General features: G+C 38.7%; 1 non-coding gene across 1 annotated transcript; it reads right to left on the bottom strand.

The window, feature by feature from the left end:
* Window positions 1–14,845: 14,845 nt before the first annotated feature.
* On the bottom strand, window positions 14,846–14,968 carry TRNAL-CAA (transfer RNA leucine (anticodon CAA)). The gene is made up of 2 exons: window positions 14,931–14,968; window positions 14,846–14,891 (listed from the first exon to the last, which is right to left on the bottom strand). It is a non-coding gene; the product is annotated as a tRNA-Leu (tRNA).
* Window positions 14,969–19,969: the final 5,001 nt, after the last annotated feature.

Here is a 19,969-nt window from a genome sequence, read left to right as displayed (position 1 = left end):
GCTGAAACCGAAATTAGTCCATTTTTCCGGGGTTTTACACATGCCACATTGACACTGGAAGTTATCCCACAACAAATCGACTCAAGTAGGGATAAAATAGCCGAGAGTATGAATAGCTTCGAAGCTAAGGGAAGTGGGTGGAAGTTAGACCGTATTTTGTTTTAACAAATCAATATTATCCAGTATTTACACCTAGTGGGTGGAACATATTTTCAATTACCACCCGTGATTGAAAATAAAAAGGCAACGGTGAATGTTAACCCGGAAGATCCAATTGACAATAAGTGTTTCTTGTGGTCGATAATAGCAAAACTTCATCCGGCTTTAAACATCCCAAGTCGTGTAACACATTATGGGCCGTATGAGAACGAACTCAATTTGTGTGGAATCACTTTCCCTTTTGAATTAGATACGTTTAAACTTATACGGTTTGAGGAGGTGAATAATTTATCAGTGAATATTTTCGCGTACGAGAAAGGATGTTTTCCGCGCTACGTTAGTGACAATAAAGTGCACGAATCTAGACAAATTGATCTTCTCTTGGTTTCCAATGGGAAGTCAAAACACTACGTGTTAATTCGCCACCTTAGCCGATTGTTTAACGGTTTTACGAAACATTGTCACCAATCATTCTACTGCCGATATTGTTTAAAAAGAAGCGCCACCGAAACGGTTCACAATAATCTCGTGCGTGAATGTAGGGTACACGACCCGCAACGTGTGATTATGCCGCATAGTGAACCTATATTGAAATTTCAAAACTTTGGATGGAATCAAATGGTAATTTACTAAATATAACCAAGTGCAAGACGAAATTATAATGTTTCATTACATCGATATAGGTTCCATATATTATTGTAGCCGATTTTGAATCGATTCTCGCGAAGGTGACAACATGTTTGCCAGATGCGTCACTATCATCGACAACTACTTTGGCGTTGCATAAGGCTTGTGGTTTTTCATACGAAATAGTTGGACAAACCAGTAAATTCTAGACCCCCCCCAAACGGAATAACCGGTTATCTTACAAATATTCATGCTATCATAGGAAACCTCGTTAAACACGAAGTATACAGAGGGGTTGACGGAGCGATGAAATTTTTGAAAATGCTGTTGGACGAATCTGATTTTATTGTTGAAAAACTCAAGGAGAACATCCCAATGCAATTAACAGCAGTCGAGGAAGCTTCACACGAAGCTGCGACTCGTTGTTACGTATGTGAAGAATCCTTCAAGGCTACTATAATCAAAACACGCGACCATGACCACTACACTGGAAGATATAGAGGGGGTACGTGTCAAAGCTGCAATTTGAAATTAAAAGCACCCAAATTCATTCCAGTCGTGATGCATAATCTCAGCAGGTAATTTAAATAGTCATGTCTAATAAGACTTGATTATTAACTATCAATCACCGGATAGGTACGATGCGCATCTATTTATGCAGCAAATTGCGGTGATTCGTAACAAAAGGATTGACTTTATAGCAACCAATAGTGAGACATACATTTCATTCACACTGGGAAATCTGCGTTTCGTGAACAGTATCAGATTCCTGCCTGCATCCTTCGAATCGTTGGTTTCATATGTTGCGAAAGGAGGATCAGAGAAATTTCCGCTCCTAAACGCGGTTTTCAATCCAACCGAAGTCAAGTTACTTTTTCGGAAAGGTGTATACCCATACACTTACATGGATTCAGAGAAACGCTTCTCTAAAAAGCAACTACCATCTGTTGAGAGTTTCCACAACGATCTCACGGATGAGCCACTCAAACCGGATGATTACGCCCATGCTCAAAACTTATGGCAATCATTCAACATTCGGAATTTGGGTATGATCATGATAACACACACTCGAGATGAATAATTACTAATATCAGTATGGTTTTTAAAGGAGGGTACCACGATTTGTATGTCCTGTCCGATACTCTACTCCTAGCGGATGTTTTCCAAAACTTCCGCAAAATGTGCATGACATACTATCGTCTAGACCCTGCAAACTCATATACATTACCTGGTTTTGCCTGGCAAGCCGCGCTATGTATGACAAAGGTACACCTAGACTTGCTATTGGATGAGAACATGCACCTCTTCATCGAATTGGGGATTAGGGGAGGGGTATCCATGATAAGTCGTCGCTTTGCGGCGGCGAACAACAGATATCTAGATTATTACGACGCATCAAAACCGGAAAGTTACATCTGTTATCTAGGTAGGATATACAAGTTATCCTGAACTCATTTTCAAATACTAACAATCAATTACAATAGATTGCAACAACCTTTATGGGACGGTCATGTGTGACGCTATGCCCATGAGAAATTTCCGGTGGGAGGAACCCAACCCCAACTCCGAGCGAGAGATTCTTAGTTGTCCAGACGACTCACCGGTGGGTTATATCATCGAAGTGGATATGGAGTACCCTGAAACACTACATCATGAACATAACTGTTACCCACTGGCTCTAGAATCCATGCCAATAAAACCCCGGATGCTCTCGGAATACTCCAAGAACCAGATGACTTTGTTGAACATCAAAATCAAGGAATCCTTACCCAAATAAGTTCCCAACCTCTTTAACAAGGAACAATACATAGTTCATTATCGCAATTTAAAATATTACGTGTCAATGGGGCTGAAAATCAGCAAAATCCGCAGAATTTTGAAGTTTGAACAAGGAGCATGGTTAAAGGGGTATATAGAATTTAACACTGAGAAGAGGAGGAAAGCAACTGACGACTTCGAGAAGGATCTTTTCAAATTGATGAACAATGCGGTGTTTGGTGTGTAATTATAAATTAGAATAATAAAAAAATTGGGATTAATTATGATTTCCTTCCCCCAAGGCAAAACCATGGAGAACCTTCGGAATCCCCAGGATTTAAAGCTCGTGACCACTCCCGAAAAGGCCGTCAAAAAAGCTAGTTCACCGGCCTTCGAACGGTTTACAATTTTCCACAATGAACTAGTTGGAATTCATTCTCCCAAGAAGAAGCTGGTCCTAAACCGGCCAATATACACGGGGTTTGCCATACTGGATCTATCAAAACTCTTGATGTATCAATTCCACTATGACGTAATCCGGAAACAACATGGTGACAAGGCTAAACTCCTTTTTACAGACACGAGTACGTTTCATGTGAATACATAACATCTACCTATACTAACCTTATGTAAAATTATAGACAGCCTCACCTACCACATTGAGACTCGGGATTTATACGAAGACTTCGACGCTCAAGCGGACAAGTATGATTTCTCAGGCTATCCACGTGACCATCCACTTCACAGTGACGAGAATAAAAAACGTCTGGGGAAGTTTAAAGATGAATTGGACGGCACCCCGATCATAGAGTTTTGCGGTTTAAGACCGAAGATGTATGTACTACTACTGGCCGATATATTTCAGAACTTTAGAATAATGTGTTTGGACTATTACAAAATGGATTGTGCCCATGCTTACACGGCGCCCGGATTCAGTTGGCAGTCTGCATTATATTTAACCAAGGTTAAACTGGATATTCTATTGGACATTGACATGCATTTGTTTATTGAGTAGGGTATTAGGGGAGGCGTGTCAATGATTAGTCATCGTTTAGCCCAGGCTAATATCAAAGATCTACCAGAAATGTTTGACTCCGATAAACCATCCAGTTACATTACGTACTTGGATTGCAACAACCTCTATGGTACGGTAATGTGTGACTACCTACCAATGAAAGACTTCAAGTGGGTTGAGTCATCTCTCAACTACACCAATGATGTCATTCTAAGTCACCCGGATGATGACGAAACCGGTTTCATTCTCGAGGTGGATCTAGATTATCCTGAACATCTTCACGATATCCATAACTGTTATCCTCTCGCTCCAGAAAAGCGGGTGATTACAACATCTGAACTGTCACCTTTTTCTAAGCAACAACTTCGAGAATTAGGAATCATGGAAAGGATAGCTTTCCGAAATTAGTTCCATCGCTTTACAAGAAAGAAAATTATGTATTACACTACCGGAACCTAAAATATTACGTCTCTAAAGGACTCCTGATAACCAAGATCCAACGTATCATGTCTTTCAAGCAAGGGGCATGGTTAAAACCGTACATTGAATTCAACACGGAGAAGCGGAAGTTGGCATTGAATGACTTTGAACGTGATTACTTCTATACAATTGAGCGGCAGATAGACAAAACGAGTCGCAAGTGGCAATGTAAACAAATCGATTTGCGCATAGCTTTTAAAAATTTGGATGACATTCCAACTAGAGATTTTTTCCGAATTTTTCGAAAAATTCTCGATTAAGTTATACGCAAATTTGTAACCGAGAACCCCGATTATAATCGAGTTCGATTTGTTTTAAGCTCCCCCGGATTGACGACCCCCGCAAATCTTAAATTTATAAAGATTTATAAATTTACAAGTAAGCGAATTATGCGCACCATCTATAGAGTAACGCAATCTAGTCGGGACTTCGTCTTTAATGGCGAAGATTTTCAGTTTGACATAATTTTTTAAAACCTCGATGCTAATATAGGGACTTATTATAAATCCATTAAAAATAGAACTTTGGTTAATTTGGATTTTTTCGTAAAAATAAATAGCCAATTTATTTTTATGGAGAACAATGATAACCTCTGTTTTGCGCGGAGTTTAGTTCTGGGTAAAGAGCTAGCCGATCGCAATTTTTATCAACAAAATAAGCAAGGTCCGCCCTTTAACCAGAACAATTTTGACAAACTGAAACGCAATAGCACCCTTGTGGGTAATATTGCGAAAATCTTAAACAGAAAAGCCGACGTCCAAGAAGGTCTCGTTACTCTAGAAGATATTCAAAAATATCAAAATTATTTAGCTCCCCATTATTGGATTGTGATAGTCGATGCTGCGAATAATTTTACCCTATTTTTAAAAGGACCCCGCGCTCCTAAATTTATCTATCTCTTAAAAATTGGCGATAATATCCACCCCGCGAAAACTTGGCACGGTATGATGGGGGGGTTGTATCTCTTGCGATTTATGCCTGAAATCGTTCTACAAATACGATTTGTTAAAAAATCATAAATGCCCCGAGGATACGAAACCCTATATTTGTTATCAATGCCAAGGAGAAGCTTTTCATTCAACCAACGAGGACGTTTTAAAACGTTGCGACAAATGCCACCGCTATTTTTTCCCTGGCCTCTGTTTCGAAACTCATTTACTTAACGGAACCTGCGACAGTCAAAAACGATGTTTAGAATGCGGGCGGCTTATGGGCGACGATCACGATTGCAACCCCGAATGCTCTCAATGTAAAATAGACCATCCGCCAGGTGAACATTTTGTTATGCCTTTGAAAACCAAAATGAAAGCCTCGCGGTTTATTTATTACGACATTAAGACTATTCTCAGAAATAATATCCACGTCCCTATTTTACTAGTTTGCGACGTAAAAACTGAAGCTGGCTTTGAAACCAAAATTTTTTACGACCCCAATTGCGTTGAGCAATTTTTAAATAATATATTTAGCGTAGAACAAGTAGTTTTGCCTGGACAAAAACGTAAAACGTATCAACCGCGCTTTACTAACACGCAAATCGTAGCTCATTACGCGAAAGCTTTCGATAACTTCTTAATTCTTAACGCTTTAGTTCATAGACACGTGACTCCTGCCGTTATTTTTGACGGCAGTAAAATTCTGATGATTCATCTCGAGGGACCGCAAATTAGATTTCTCGATAGCTTTAATTACATTAGTCAACCTTTGCGTAATTTCACTAGCATGTTTAGCATCGGCGACGTGGCGAAAGGATTCTTTCCATTTGATTTTTATACCGAAGAAAATCTCAATTACATCGGCGTCATCCCTGAGCCTTCGTACTTTAACGTGGCTCAAATGAAAGCCAATGATTATCGGGATTTTCAAACTTAGTATGCGTCGAGGGAAGGATCTATTTATAACATCAAAGAGGAGCTTATTAAATATTGCATTAGAGATTTCCGAGTCCTGAGACAAGGTGTCGAAGCTTTTGGAAAAATTTACGTCGATCTAACAAAATTAGACACTTTTTGCTTAAAAAATATCACTTTGGCGGGCGCTTTAACCACTATTTATTTTAACAACTACTATAAACCTTACAGCATGGGTATTGTTCCTTCTAGCGGCTATAACGCGAAATTTAATCACAGTCAAATTAGCTTAAAATATCTCGCTTGGGTGGAGAAAACGGGACATATAAAATTGCGAACCGCTTTAAGCTACGGGAGTGAATATCGTGTGGGTCCCTATTTAGTTGATGGTTACAGTCAAACTCCTCGCAAAATTTTCGATTTCCACGGTTGTTACTATCGCGGATGTCCATGTCAAAAACTTAATGTTTACAATACCCAATTGAAAGCCAGCAAGAGATTTCTGTACGAACGCACTCTAGATAGAGAGTTGTTTATAAAAGAGAAGATGCCCGCCTACGAATATACTTCAATCTTTAAGTGCCAATTTGTTAAGCTTTTAAAAGAAAACGCCTTTTGCAAAGTTTAACTTTTTGACCACAAATATCAGCCCGTAGCGCTCTCTATGGGGGTCGAACAGAAAATTTTGTTCTTATCTGCCACGTGCAAGGTGAGGAGATATTTCTTATAAGGATATTATTTCTTTTTATCCGAAAGTTCGTCATGATTGCTCGTATCCCAGCGGCCACCTCATTATTTATAACAGAGATTTTGACAAGTCGCCTGGGTGGGATTTTGGCATCATGATTTGCCGTCTGTTGGCCCCCTAAGTTCTCCACATTCCCTTAATTCCATTTCGAAATGAAGGTAAATTAGCCTACGCCCTCTGTCGCACGTGTTTAGAATTTCGAGCGGGAACCTGCTCGTCAATGAACGGGCTTTTGAATCAGTGGCCAACTGTAGAAGTCTATGCCGCTATGGAACATGGCTATAAACTCCTCGATATATTCGAAGTTTACCACTATCCCAAAAAGGAATACTTCTTCTCGCAGTACATGACTGATTTTATCGCCTTGAAAGTGAAGAATTCCGGATTTCCCGCTCACGCGCAAACGCCTCTGCAAAAAGAAGCGTATATCGCGGATTTAAACAAGAATGAAAAGCTTTCTCTGACCGTGGCGGAGATTCAATCAAATTCTTCCCTTCGTAATATTGCTAAAATTAATTTAAATTCTCTTTCGGGTCGCATGGCTTTGAATACTGGTAAAATTCGTAGCGTCTTTATCAACAATTATTACGAATTGATACGATACGCGAGCGATTACACCCTGGAATTAGTCGATTTGCGGCCAATTACGGAGTCAATCGCACTCTTTTCGTACAAGGTCAAAAGCGATTACGTCCTAGATTACAAAATGGGTTCGGCAATTGTGGGTAGCTTTGTGTCTTGTTACGGGTGACTCGAATTGAATAAAATGCTGCTTCAATTATACCGCGCTGCCTTGTATTGTGATAAGGAATCGATAATCTACCGTCATCTACCGGGAGAGTTCAGCATACCGTTCGGCAACCATATCGGTTGCTGGGCGGACGAACTCGGCGGTTATTATATAACTTCTTTTTATAGTACCGGCACCAAAAGTTACTCGTTTCGCACAAGGAAAGGAAAAAAAGTCAAAAAAATTAAAGGCTTAACTCAAAATAGAGAAAATTCGGAAAAAATTGATTTCGTAACCTTTCTAAGTATGGCGATGAAATCGGAAAAAGAAGTTATTGTAAATGTCCCTTTTAATTTTAAAAAGAATAAATACAAGCTGCAGTTAGAGGCCGTTAAAATGACAAAAACGTTTCGCCGCACATCTGACAAGTGTTGAACGGTGATTTGAGAACTAGTCGACCAAACGGTTTGAAAGAGACAGCACCTGCTTCAACATCTCTTATAAACCATGAATTACCGAAACTAGGCGGCGACATACTTTTGAAGGCTTGTGGGAATCGTGCGTTCCCATCGAAGCCTTGGCCAAAGACGGTTTTTATCTTTCAGACGTAGAATCGCAAACGACGTGTTGCACTTTCTGCGGGGTCAGCCTACATCAGTGGCGTTGCACGTACATTCTATCCAGGGAACATCGTCGACACAGTCCATCGTGTCCGATGGTCTCTATAAAACCGTGCAACAATAAACCACTGAAACAGTTGACCACTAACTTCTCGACCGAAGCGGGCATCGATGTTTGCGACCGGAGTCATCTGGTCCAGACATGCTCGCTAAACACCGAACATCGGTCAGGAAAAGAGGAAGCGCGACTCCTCCATCCGTCGTGTTTTCTACTGTAGTGCGTGTCTATCTTCTACCCTCAGAGTCACGTGTAAATATTAAATGGCTAAATGCCCAGCGGTTTAGCCAGCGAATCGCCGTGTTCGAAAATGTATTTTTAAAAAGAAAAAAAGAATATAATCTAGGGTTTTTGTGTTTAATAGGGTGTATGGTTTTTTTTGTTTTTTCATGTTTTATGTTTGTCAATTTAATATGCTTTGATCCCATTGAATCGAATTCCCATTCGACAGAACGGCTTTTTTGTGGTGTCCCATTCGACCGAACGTAGCCAAAAGGTGCGATTTTATTATAGTCCCATTGGACTGAAATACTATTGAACTGGAAGAAGACATACTGTGTGGTTTTGCATTAAATATATTTTTAATTAATAGGAAAATCTTTTGGAAAAGGTGGCAGCTAATTAATAGGAGAATATTTTAGAAAAGGTGGTAGCTAATTAAAAGGAGAATATTTTGGAAAATGTGGCAGCTAATTAGTAGGAGAATGTTTTGGAATAGGTTGCAGCTAATTAATAGAAGACTATTTTGGAAAAGGTGGCAGCTAATTAATAGGAGAATGTTTTGGAAAAGGTGGTAGCTAATTAAAAGGAGAATATTTTGGAAAAGGTGGTAGCTAATTAGAAGGAGAATGTTTTGGAAAAGGTTGCAGCTAATTAATAGGAGAATATTCTGGAACAGGTGGCAGCTAATTAATAGGAAAATCTTTTGGAAAAGGTGGCAGCTAATTAATAGGAGAATGTTTCGGAAAAGGTGGTAGCTATTTAAAGGGAGAATATTTTGGAAAAGGTGTCAACGAATTATTGGAACCGAACCTAACCTTACCTATTCTAACCGAACCTAACCTAACCCACCCGAAACCAAAATATTAAAATTTTAATTTAAAACTTAAAGACATTGATGGAAGAACCATTAAGACTGTACTTCATTTTAAGGACAATTTGTTTATTAATTCTATATATCTCTTGCCTTGAAAGGAATGAAAGTGAGCGTTTTAATTAGTATCACGAAACATTTACTTTTAATAATATTAACATACCTTTCGGAGATTCGAACCAACAACCTATCGCTTCGCAGTCCAACATCTTATCCACTACACCACCGAATCGCTGACGGCCACAGTGTTTCAAGTTATATTCATGTATTTTTAGGGGCATATTCGGACGATTGGGATTTCGGTCCATCGGAAATATAGCCATTGGGCTGGAAATCTAAAATCATTGCGGGTTTTTTTGTCGAATGGGATTTCGGTCCATTGGGAATTCGGTTGAAAGGGACGATACCTTTAATATAGGGGTTTATATTCTGTTTAAAGGGTGTATGGGTTTTTCTTAATTGTATGTCTATATATTGTATGTTAGTTATATAAATGCAACAGAAATAAAAAATGTCACTTTGTAAAATGAACTTGACCAAGCCAGTTTCACATTCTTTGAAATTTAAAACACTTGCGCAATTTCTAATTGTCGGACCTACGCAAACTGTCAAAAGCTGTCTTTTGAGCAATTTATTGCAACATCAAGAATGCATTTTCGACCCTCCTCATAAAAATGTTATTTATTGCTACGCCGCGTGGCAACCAAACTACGAAAAATTAAATCAATTGATCCCTAAATTCATTTTTGGGAAGTCCGTCGTGATTCCTACTTAATTTTGGACGATTTAGCTAGTATGTTGTTTAAGGAAGCTCATTTTACCGATTTAATTTGCGTGACGTCGCATCATTTAGGCTATATGGTAATAATTATTAAGGGTACCCAGTCCCGAATAATTTCCCAAAAATCTTCGTAACCGATAACCGCTAACGGAGAGAGACTATATTTTTCCAGTTGCCGGTAGTTGAACGCAGCCTTCATGTTTTTGTTCTTGCCGAGGCCCGTAGTTCTCAAAATGAAGGTTTCGTATCTGCCTGGTCTCGTAGGTATAGTTTACTCTTTATTATTTCTGACTTTTACTTCGAGACTACTTGCGCTCGGGTGCTATGTCGATTTATGTGCTTCAAATGTATCTGATTATTCGTATATCGAATTTGCGAGACAATCCTCGTCTTACTCGTTCGATGTGTTTTCACCGTCTAAACAGTTTGCTTTTATTAAGCATAAACCTAACGCTAGATTGCCTAAGTCGCGTAATTTTAGCCTTTGGTGTGTTTGCACCGTAATTCTTCTCGCCGGTGATATAAATTTAAATCCTGGTCCAGCCAGAAAAATTCCGTGTAAGATTTGCTTAAAAGTCGCCCGTCGTAGCAAAAAAAGTATTCGTTGTCATGAGTGTGAAATCGATTTTCACTCAGCTTGTGTCTATTTTAACAATTTAAAAAGTTTCAAATTATCGTGCGATTCAAAATTTATTTGTTTTGACTGCGGGATGCCGAAAATCGATGATTCGTTTTTTATTAATTCAAGTATGTCTCTTGAGGAAAATTCTCTTAATGGGATAAACATTCCTAAGATGCAGGGTGTCAAAAAAACTAAAATTAAGCGACGAAAAAAACTGGAATCCATATCCTTCTATTTGTCTAACGTTCGTAGTATTAGACAAAAATTGCGTGATCTCGACGTGGTAGCTCGCAATATGAATCCGGATATTTTTTTGTTAACTGAAACTTGGCTTGGTCCTGATATTTGCGATACTGAACTCTTCGAAAGTAATTACATTGTGTTTCGACGTGATCGTGCTACTAGGGGCGGTGGTGTCTTGCTAGCCATAAACCAAAGTTTATCTCCGGTTTTGCTGGATATTGACCCTGCTGTTCGTGTCTCTCCTGGTGGCATTGAAATTGAAGCTGTGTTTGCTTCTGCTAAGGCGGATGATAGGTCAATCTTGATTGGTTGTCTTTATGTCCCTCCGCCGTGTATTCATGATTATGTAATAGGTGTGTGTGCCTTACTTAATAGTATCACTGATGAGATTAACAACCATGATATTTTCATCTTAATGGGAGACTTTAATATGGCTAGTCTTGGTCTTCCGAAACCAACCCCTGATTGCCTCTCATCACTTGACATGTTCGAATGTGTCTCGAATCTTGGTTTGCATCAAGTTGTCTCTGACAAGACGAGGAATAATAATACTCTTGACCTTGTGTATATTAATGAGAAAAGATTTATTAAGAATGTAGTCTCTGTGGATAATTTACCTGGTTGTGATCATAATGCTGTGACTGGTGAATTAATTTGTACAGTATCTCAGAATAAGGTGGTGCAGCGTTCAAGTTTTGATTTTTGCAATGCTGATATTGTCTCGCTAAATGGACTTATAAGTCACGCTCCTTGGGACATGGTTTTTAACTTAGAAAATGACATCGACGAGGCCTGGGACAATTGGTTATCAATGTTTTCTGCTTGTCTTGATGATAGTATTCCTAGGATTACTTCTCGCCCTAAGCGAAAATCAAATCCTTGGATAACGGGTTAGATAATTCATTTAGCCAATGTGAAAAAAACACTATTTAAAAAACTCAAATCCAATTTCACAGAGTTTAATAGAGCTAGATTCAGGCGTCTGACAAATAAGATCAAGGAATTATCTCGTACTTCTTATGCGAATCATGTTAGGCAACTCTCTAATAATTTACGCTCTGAGCCTAAAAAATTTTGGAAATTTGTGGTCCTCAAATCGAAACTCCCAATTCCAAACTTTATGAAGAACAATGAGGATAGCATTACTGATTGTGCTATCATTGCTACTAAATTCAATGAGTACTTTTGTTCTTGTTTCTGTAAATCTGGCCCAATTCCTAACCCAGCTGACACTTTGTATGATCTTCCGCTACCAGTCGATGATGAGCTAAACTTATTGTTTACTCCATCTTTGGTTATCACTGCTATCAATAACCTGAAATGTAACTCTTCCCCTGGTCCAGATGGTATAACCCCAAAAATGTTACAGCTTTGTCGTGATAGTGTGTCGTATCCTCTGTCTGACTTTTTAAATTACTCGTTGAAGGTAGGCAGACTTCCGGCTGCTTGGAAAAGGGTTAATGTTGTCCCTTTATATAAGGGCTCTTCCTTAGACAGATCTGATATGGCGTCCTACCGTCCTATATCCTTATCCTCTGTTTTCTGTAAAATTATGGAATCAATTGTATCTGATTTCATTAATTCTAAATGTATTAAGCCTAGCTTGCTCCCTGAAAAGCAGTTTGGTTTTAGAAAGGGTTTCAGTTGCGTAACGCAGTTAGTCCAGGCTTTTCATTCATGGACTTCTTTGTTGGACTTGAGTGTACCATCTGATGTACATGTCATAATTTTTGACTGGAAAAAAGCCTTTGACTCTGTTCCTCATGATCGCCTCATTTTTAAGCTTTATGGTGTGGGTATTCGCGGTCCTATCCTAGCTTGGGTTGCTGATTTCTTAAGGAATCGTGAACAGAGAGTTGTCTTTCAAGGCGAATTTTCGGGTTATCAACGTTTTACCTCTGGCGTACCCCAGGGATCAATATTGGGTCCTTTACTGTTTATTCTGTACGCCCATGATCTCGACCTTGGTATTTCCCCTGATACTAACCTTTGGCAATACGCTGATGATTCCTTTCTCTCTCGAGCTGTGCGCTCTATGTCGGACACTGTGTTACTTCAGAGAGATATAAATAAAATCGTTGACTGGGGAATTAGAAATCTCTTGTCTCTCAATGTATCGAAATGTTCATGTATTATTTTAACTAGACGTCGCAATGTATTTAATGTTGATTATTGTGTATCTAATCAAATCTTGGCTCGGGTCTTTAAATGTAAGTTACTTGGGATTTTTATTTCAAGTGATTTAAAATGGGCTGACCATGTCTTATACATTACCTCTAAAGCTAGGCGCTTGACTGGTTTAATTAATAGAACTTTTGGTCGTTCAAAAGCAGCTATTATAGCGTTTAAGGCTCTGGTAATTCCTGTTTTGGAATATGGGTCTGTGGTATGGTCTCCCCATTTTCGAAAGGATATTGACTGTGTTGAACGGGTTTTGAGACATTTTACTTCTTATCAATTGAACCAGTCATGGTTTAATAATGTGCAGAATTTTAATTTAATTTATGTATTTTTTTTCTTTATTTGTATTTGTCTGGGTCAACAAGCTTTGTACTGGGAGTTACTCCTTTTCTTGTTGGCCTCCAATTTATTGGGAAATAAATATTATTATTATTATTATTGTATTTTATCATAATGAAAAATCCTCGAGACGTGGCCTCTATTAGGTATCTAGCGCAGCAGATTAGTCCCGATAATCCAAAGCGTATTATGGACGCGTACAGATTAGCTACTTAAGAACCCTATAATTATTTGTTAATTGATTTAAAACAAGAGACTCCGGAAAACTTACGGTTAAGATCGCGAGTTTTACCCCACGAACCACCTATGTATGTAGACTATGTCGATAAAATTTAATTGTCATTTGAATAATGGCACTGCGTGTTAAACGTCGATCAGGAAAACGCTCTCGCCTCATAGTAGCGCGTCCCTCGAAAACATTTGCAAAATTTGTTCCTTATTTACAAAGTCTGCTGCAAACTAGTTGTAAACAACGGCGAACACTCTTAAACAATAGTAGCGCTCCTCAATTAAAGAGTATTCAGACAATTTGTAAGAATTAAAAGGGCGGGGCATTTTTTTGAGTAAAGACAGTAAACACCGTTCAGCCAAATACAAAAAAATAATTATTAGACAACTCGGATCGAGTATCTCATCGCAAAAGAGCAAAAAAAGTTGCTCATGCAGCAATCGGGAGATTTTCTCATTGCCTTGCTAGGAGCAATTCTGCCCTCAATTATCCAAGCGATTGCCGCTAGAATATGAAACAAATGGTCCTCGACTCCTCGTGCCCGCTACCACCGTTACTTCAACGGCTGCGCAAGAACATTACGCATTGGATCAAGAGATGAGAATATTTTAAAATCGCCCTTGAGTGCCTACGATAAATTATACAAATATTTAGATGCCTTTAATAAATATTTATGCATTGAGAAAAATATTCCCATACCTAAATTTGAAATAATAGTTCCCTCAATGGCGGCTGGGACATCTAAGCCACCTTCACCGACCACATCCTTAACACCGGCTCGCAAAGACTGTCTTCATCGCCGACGAGTTACGCTACATCCTCACCTTCATCACGCACTTCGGGCAGCCCTTTTACCACGCCGACCCGTTATTATACCGAACTCCAGCAGAAAGTCATCAAAACCGAAAAGATACTTCGGACGCCCACACTGCGAGATTCTTACCAAAAATTCGGACCTAATTACGTTGCCGATATGATTAAACAACAAGCCGAAACTAAAGCTAACCGTTAACAAAAAACATTCTTTACACCGGAAAAAGAAGATGTTGAAGAGGGCGCGGTTGGATACCATTACGGACGTTATAAATATTATATAGTTTCCACTTATTTTCATAAAATATATTTTTTGTCAGAAGAGGGATTCAACCCACGCACTCCCTCGAGGACAAAAATACACAGATTGACATCGTGACCTAAAGGAAATAAGCACCTTGAGTCTGGCGCCTTAGAGCGCTCGGCCATCGTGACGTGTTGGATAGCATTACGGACGTTATCAATATTATAGATGATCCATTTATTTTCATAAAACCTATCGTGTCAGAAGTGGGATTCGAACCCACGCCCTCACACGAGGACCAGAATACACAGATTCACATCGTGAAAGAAAAGGAAGTAAGCCCCTTGAGTCTGGCGCCTTAGACCGCTCGGCCATCCTGACGTGGTGTATACCTTTTTGGACGTTATGAATATTATATATTTTTCTCTTACTTTCATAAAACATATCGTGTCAGAAATGGGGTTAGAACCCACGCCTTCATGGGAGGACTGGAAGACACAGATTCACATCGTGAAGGAAAGGAGGTAGACCCCTTTAGTACGGCACCTCCGACAGCTCGGCTTCCTGGCGTGTTGGATAACTTTTTGGAGGTTATTAATATGATATATTTTCCACTTATTTTCATAACCATTTTGAGTCAGATAATTCAATTTATAAATGAGTTCTGAACTTTATCAATTCGCGGACGACCAGAAGTGCGCGAAATCGGTAGTTGAGATTTATGATTATGAGGCTCTGAAACAAGATTTATTATACCTGCAAAAATGGTGTTGTACGTCCAAAAAATATGAAGAGACCTTCCGGAAAATGGGTTCTAGAAAATCAACCTGGAAATGCGAAGATTGTAAAGATAAAAGATCAAAGACCAGGACGACGGAAACCCCGGGAAATAGCTTGCAATTGTTAATTTAGCAAGTAAGTGATATTCATTCGAAGATGACCAAATTAGACGATATTGGTCAGGCTATTGCGCCAAAGAATACTCTTTCTTCGATAATGATGACTTAAAAATTCACAATATAAATTTAAAGGTTTCTTAATTGCGCGCACAAAGTAGAACCGTGACATGAAGGACGTGTTCTCTCTATCGTTAGCTTAGTTAAATTAGTGGGGTAAGCATAAAGGTATAACAAGCGTTGAATGGCCAGAATAGACGTGACCACTTAACCAAATTTGTAGCGAACACGGAATATTGTAATAACGTTTAATAGATGCAAATGCAATTAAATAAACTCATTATTTGACCGAACACGTAGCAACGAGTAGAACTGAGCAATAAAGATTCTAGACAATGCGGTAGCGAGCAACACCTACGAAAGAGTAGTTTTTGCGCTGTAGGGAACAAATTTCAATTTAAAATTTTAAGCTCTATTGTTACGATCTTCGTACATCGTATAGTTTACATGCCATATGTAAGCCTCAAATGGTCATTTTTATGCTTTCACATAAAATACTTTGAAATGTAAGCCGATATTCCTCGCTGTTTCGGGTTTGCACTGCAAGTTGTCACATCATATGATGTCGTAAAAATGTGATTAAAACTTAATTACTCGAAGTAATGTGCTTCGTCATTTGATGGAATAACAAAACGTAATTTCATTCATGTTTGGTTCGTGTCTTAAAATAAACTATTACAGTTTTTTTGGAATTTTTTTTTAATGGGGAGCTAACTGTTGCCAGGGCTCTACGTCATAGGCACGATTCAAATGCCATCTTCAATGCTCTCTTGAAGTTATTTTTAACCGTCTGCTCAAGGCGCGAATGCGCGTCCATGTTGGTTGGTATTATCATCTGTGTAAAGCGGATGAAAACTTGAAAATGGTCATAACTTGTAGTGTAAATGGATGCAAAACTAGTTATGGTAAGGAGAGAAAAGTGGGCTTTTTTAGAATCCCTCGCGTTATAACACATCAAGGCGAAAAAACAGAAGCTCTTTCTAGAAAAAGAAATTTTAAGTGGCTTAAAACTTTAAGCCTTGGACCTTGATCCTATTTTGAACATATTTGGAAATGTTCAAAACCTTTTTTCTGTAAACTAAAAACAAGATGCGTACAATTAACAGTTTTGATAACTTTAGCACCATCGGCCTTATATGATACCACAAACCCAGACTGACTCCCGTCAAAGTTTCTAAATGCAGAGTTGGATGAAATAAACCTTGACAATTCAAAAGTAGAACGTTTTTTATGGAAGCGCAAGCGTTCTTCTCTCCCCAAAGATCAGGTTCATAAAACCAAAAATCGCAAGATCAAAGATGGAAACAAATCATTGGGATTCAATGTATAAGATAGAAGCGTCGAAGAAGATAAAATGTAGGATTACAAACTTACATCCATAGAAAAGATTTTAGCGTTCAGGAAATTGTCAAAACAAAGGTTTCAGATATTTGTGTTCAAACGGAAAGGTTTCCAAAAGCTTCAACTCAAACGGAAGTTATTGAAATTTGTGATAAAGCAACCCAAACTCTATTTAGGGTTGTTGAGAAGTTTGAGTTAGAAATGGCTAATTTCAAAGCTGACAACTCTCGTAAAGAAATAGAAAATTTAAAAAGCATGTTAAAAATAGCAAATAGTAAAATTAAAGAGTCTCAAGAAGAAATTGCTTTATTAAAGACTAAAGTAGAGAAACTTAAAAAGCAACTTGATATCAACAAATGTCATCAGTCGGCATTTGTTCATGATGATGACCGTACTAAATTTTTCACTTCATTAGAAACTTACGCAAGTCTTTCGACCCTCTACAAAGGAATTAAAAATTATCTGTTTCAAAATTCAAAACTAACTCCATTCCAACTATTAATCTTGACTTTAATAAAACTCAGATTAGCGTTAAGCAACCCAGACCTAGCCTATAGATTTAACGTCAGTGAGATAACGGTATCACGTATATTTTATAACTGTCTCAATGCTCTATACAAACGTTTGACAAAGCTCATTTACTGGCCGGACAGAGATGAGCTTCAAAAGACCAGAGATAGGTTTGGCAAACAATTGCGGTTAACATTGATTGTTTGAAGTTTTCATGGAAAAACCATCAAATATATTAACAAGAGCCGAAACTTGGTCTTCTTATAAGCACCAAAACACCGTGAAGTTTTTAATTGGAATAAAACCGCAAGGAACAGTTAGTTTCCTATCCAAAGGATGGGTAGGCAGAGTTAGCGATAAACGTCTAACTGAGAACTGTGGATCCTTGGAGAAACTGTTGCCAGGTGACGTAATCCTTGCAGATCGTGTATTTAGCTTTACCATGGTTAATTCGTTTTTTGTTTTATCTCCTGCATTTTTCTCATTAATAGCAAAGTTATTCCTAATATCACTTAAAACTAAAATATGGTTTATATCACTAGGAACTGAATTATTGCTTTTATCACTAGTAACTAGTAACTGAATTATTGCTATTATCACTAGTAACTGAATTATTGCTTTTATCACTTAGAACTGAATTATTGCTTTTATCACTTGGAACTAAATTATTGCTTTTATCCCTAGGAACTCAAATAATACAATTGTCTCTATTAACTGCCATACAGTTATCGCTAGGAACTGTAACACTGTTACAACTACGTGTTTTTCTTTTAGAAATATCACATAATTCTTTATCTACTGCATTGTTTTTGGCCGTATGGAATAAATCTTTGTCTCCAGAATCATTTTTGGGGACCATTGAAGCACAATAAACTTGACTATTTGGGGCAGCTGGAGAATAAACTTTTTCTGAACTGAAAAACTTGGATACAAGTTCGGGTAGAATTGCCCGGTAGAAAAATTTACTGGCTTTATTTAAGGATTCTCTAAAGAAGTCGTGGTCAGACTGAATTCTTTCTATGTTATGGTCTTTAGTTCTCCATAGGATTGTTCACGAGCTCGAGCCAGCTCGGTCTCGTGACGAGCGACCCGAGTTCGAGCCGAGCCGCCACTTTGGCGGCTCCTTTAATTAACGAGCGAGCTTTTTTATGGGCGAGTCGAGCCGAGCCGACAGGCATCGAGCCACTACGACTCGCGAGCATAGTCACTGATATAGTGCTTTCCTTTTGGTCTTTTTTCTCTCCACCAATAGCTTTCCGATGTATTTTTACACGAAATATTGCGTGGGAAAAATCTCTCGTCTCTAACCTTGAACATATTTTACCGAGCGGGTTTTACTGAACCTCTACATTCCTAAACATGAGATGGCATTTATAGTCGTTCTCAAGTTTGACGTTGGTAGTAGCAATTTTTTTAAACATGTATATATATTAATCGAACCAACATGGCTTGGCTCGATCATTTTCGAGCCGAGCCGAGCTAGAGCCGAGCTTTTAAAAAGCTCGCTCAGCTCGGCTTGTGAACAGTCCCAGTTCTCCACACGCAAAAATCGCTATTGGAGGATTTAGTCACGAAAATTTGAAACTGAATTTGGTAATAGTTTGCATGAGAATGATCTAATATTAGTCCTGCAGTAGTTTCTCTCAAACAAGAATTTTTATGAGGAGAATAGACGGAATAATTTGTCATAGAGAAAGGGCATTATATTTCCAAAGTTCGTTTTCCACAAGAGGAACAATTTGTTATGCCATCAAGTGATGCCCCGATAAAAAAATTATTTTTGTTGAGACATAGTCCTGATTTTGTAATGGAGAAATTGACATGTTTTTGAGATTGAATTTCCTCATAAGCCTTTCTTGCTACATCATCATGATCGCATCCCCATTTTATCGCCTCTGTCTGAATATTAAAGGAGTTTGGGTAACAGATTGTGTTGATCAGAAATATGGATGGCATAGCTGGATCTGAGCAGTAGCATCTTTTCCGTTAGACGCGTTGATTCTTCCGGCTCTAAAAGTATTCCAAAGTTTTGATTTGCTCTGGAGCCTCGTGTCCTTCTAAAGAAGAGACGAGTCGGGCTCCCGATTTAATCGGACTTTTTCGACCCGACCCGACCCGGGTAGGGCAAAATTAATTTACAATTTTTCCGGGTCGAGTCGGGTAGGGTTTTCATGTCCTATAATTAAAATCGGGCCGGATCGGGTCGGATTTTTATTATCTTCAAAATTATAGGGCAGGGTCGGGTCGGGCTTTTTATTAGACCCGCAATCACACCTGACACTTGAAGGTTGGAATAAATGCCACTCAAATCTCAAAAGTCTCGGGCGGGACAGTGGGAGGAGGGCGCTACGCGCTAGGTGCACCGTGCTAACTTCATAGAGCACGTCGACGACCGAATGGAAAATTTACGCAGTTTACCAGAGAAAGCGTAAACTCAGTGCGCGCACTTCGCCCAAGTTCGCCGTGACTGCGCCAAGGCTTGCCACGTTAATTAATATGGAAAGCGCTACGGATGACCGTAACAATTCCGATAGTTCTGGTATTGACAAAAAAGGTAAAACATTTTCAACTTTCG

This window comes from Phalangium opilio, unplaced genomic scaffold (genome assembly GCF_054372755.1).
Source record: "Phalangium opilio isolate 3A_F unplaced genomic scaffold, DU_Popi_V2 ptg000032l_1, whole genome shotgun sequence".
In the NCBI taxonomy this organism is placed as follows: Eukaryota; Metazoa; Arthropoda; class Arachnida; order Opiliones; family Phalangiidae; genus Phalangium; species Phalangium opilio.
The sequence above is the reverse complement of the archived record's forward strand: the minus strand, read 5'-3'. Positions and strand labels throughout refer to the sequence as shown.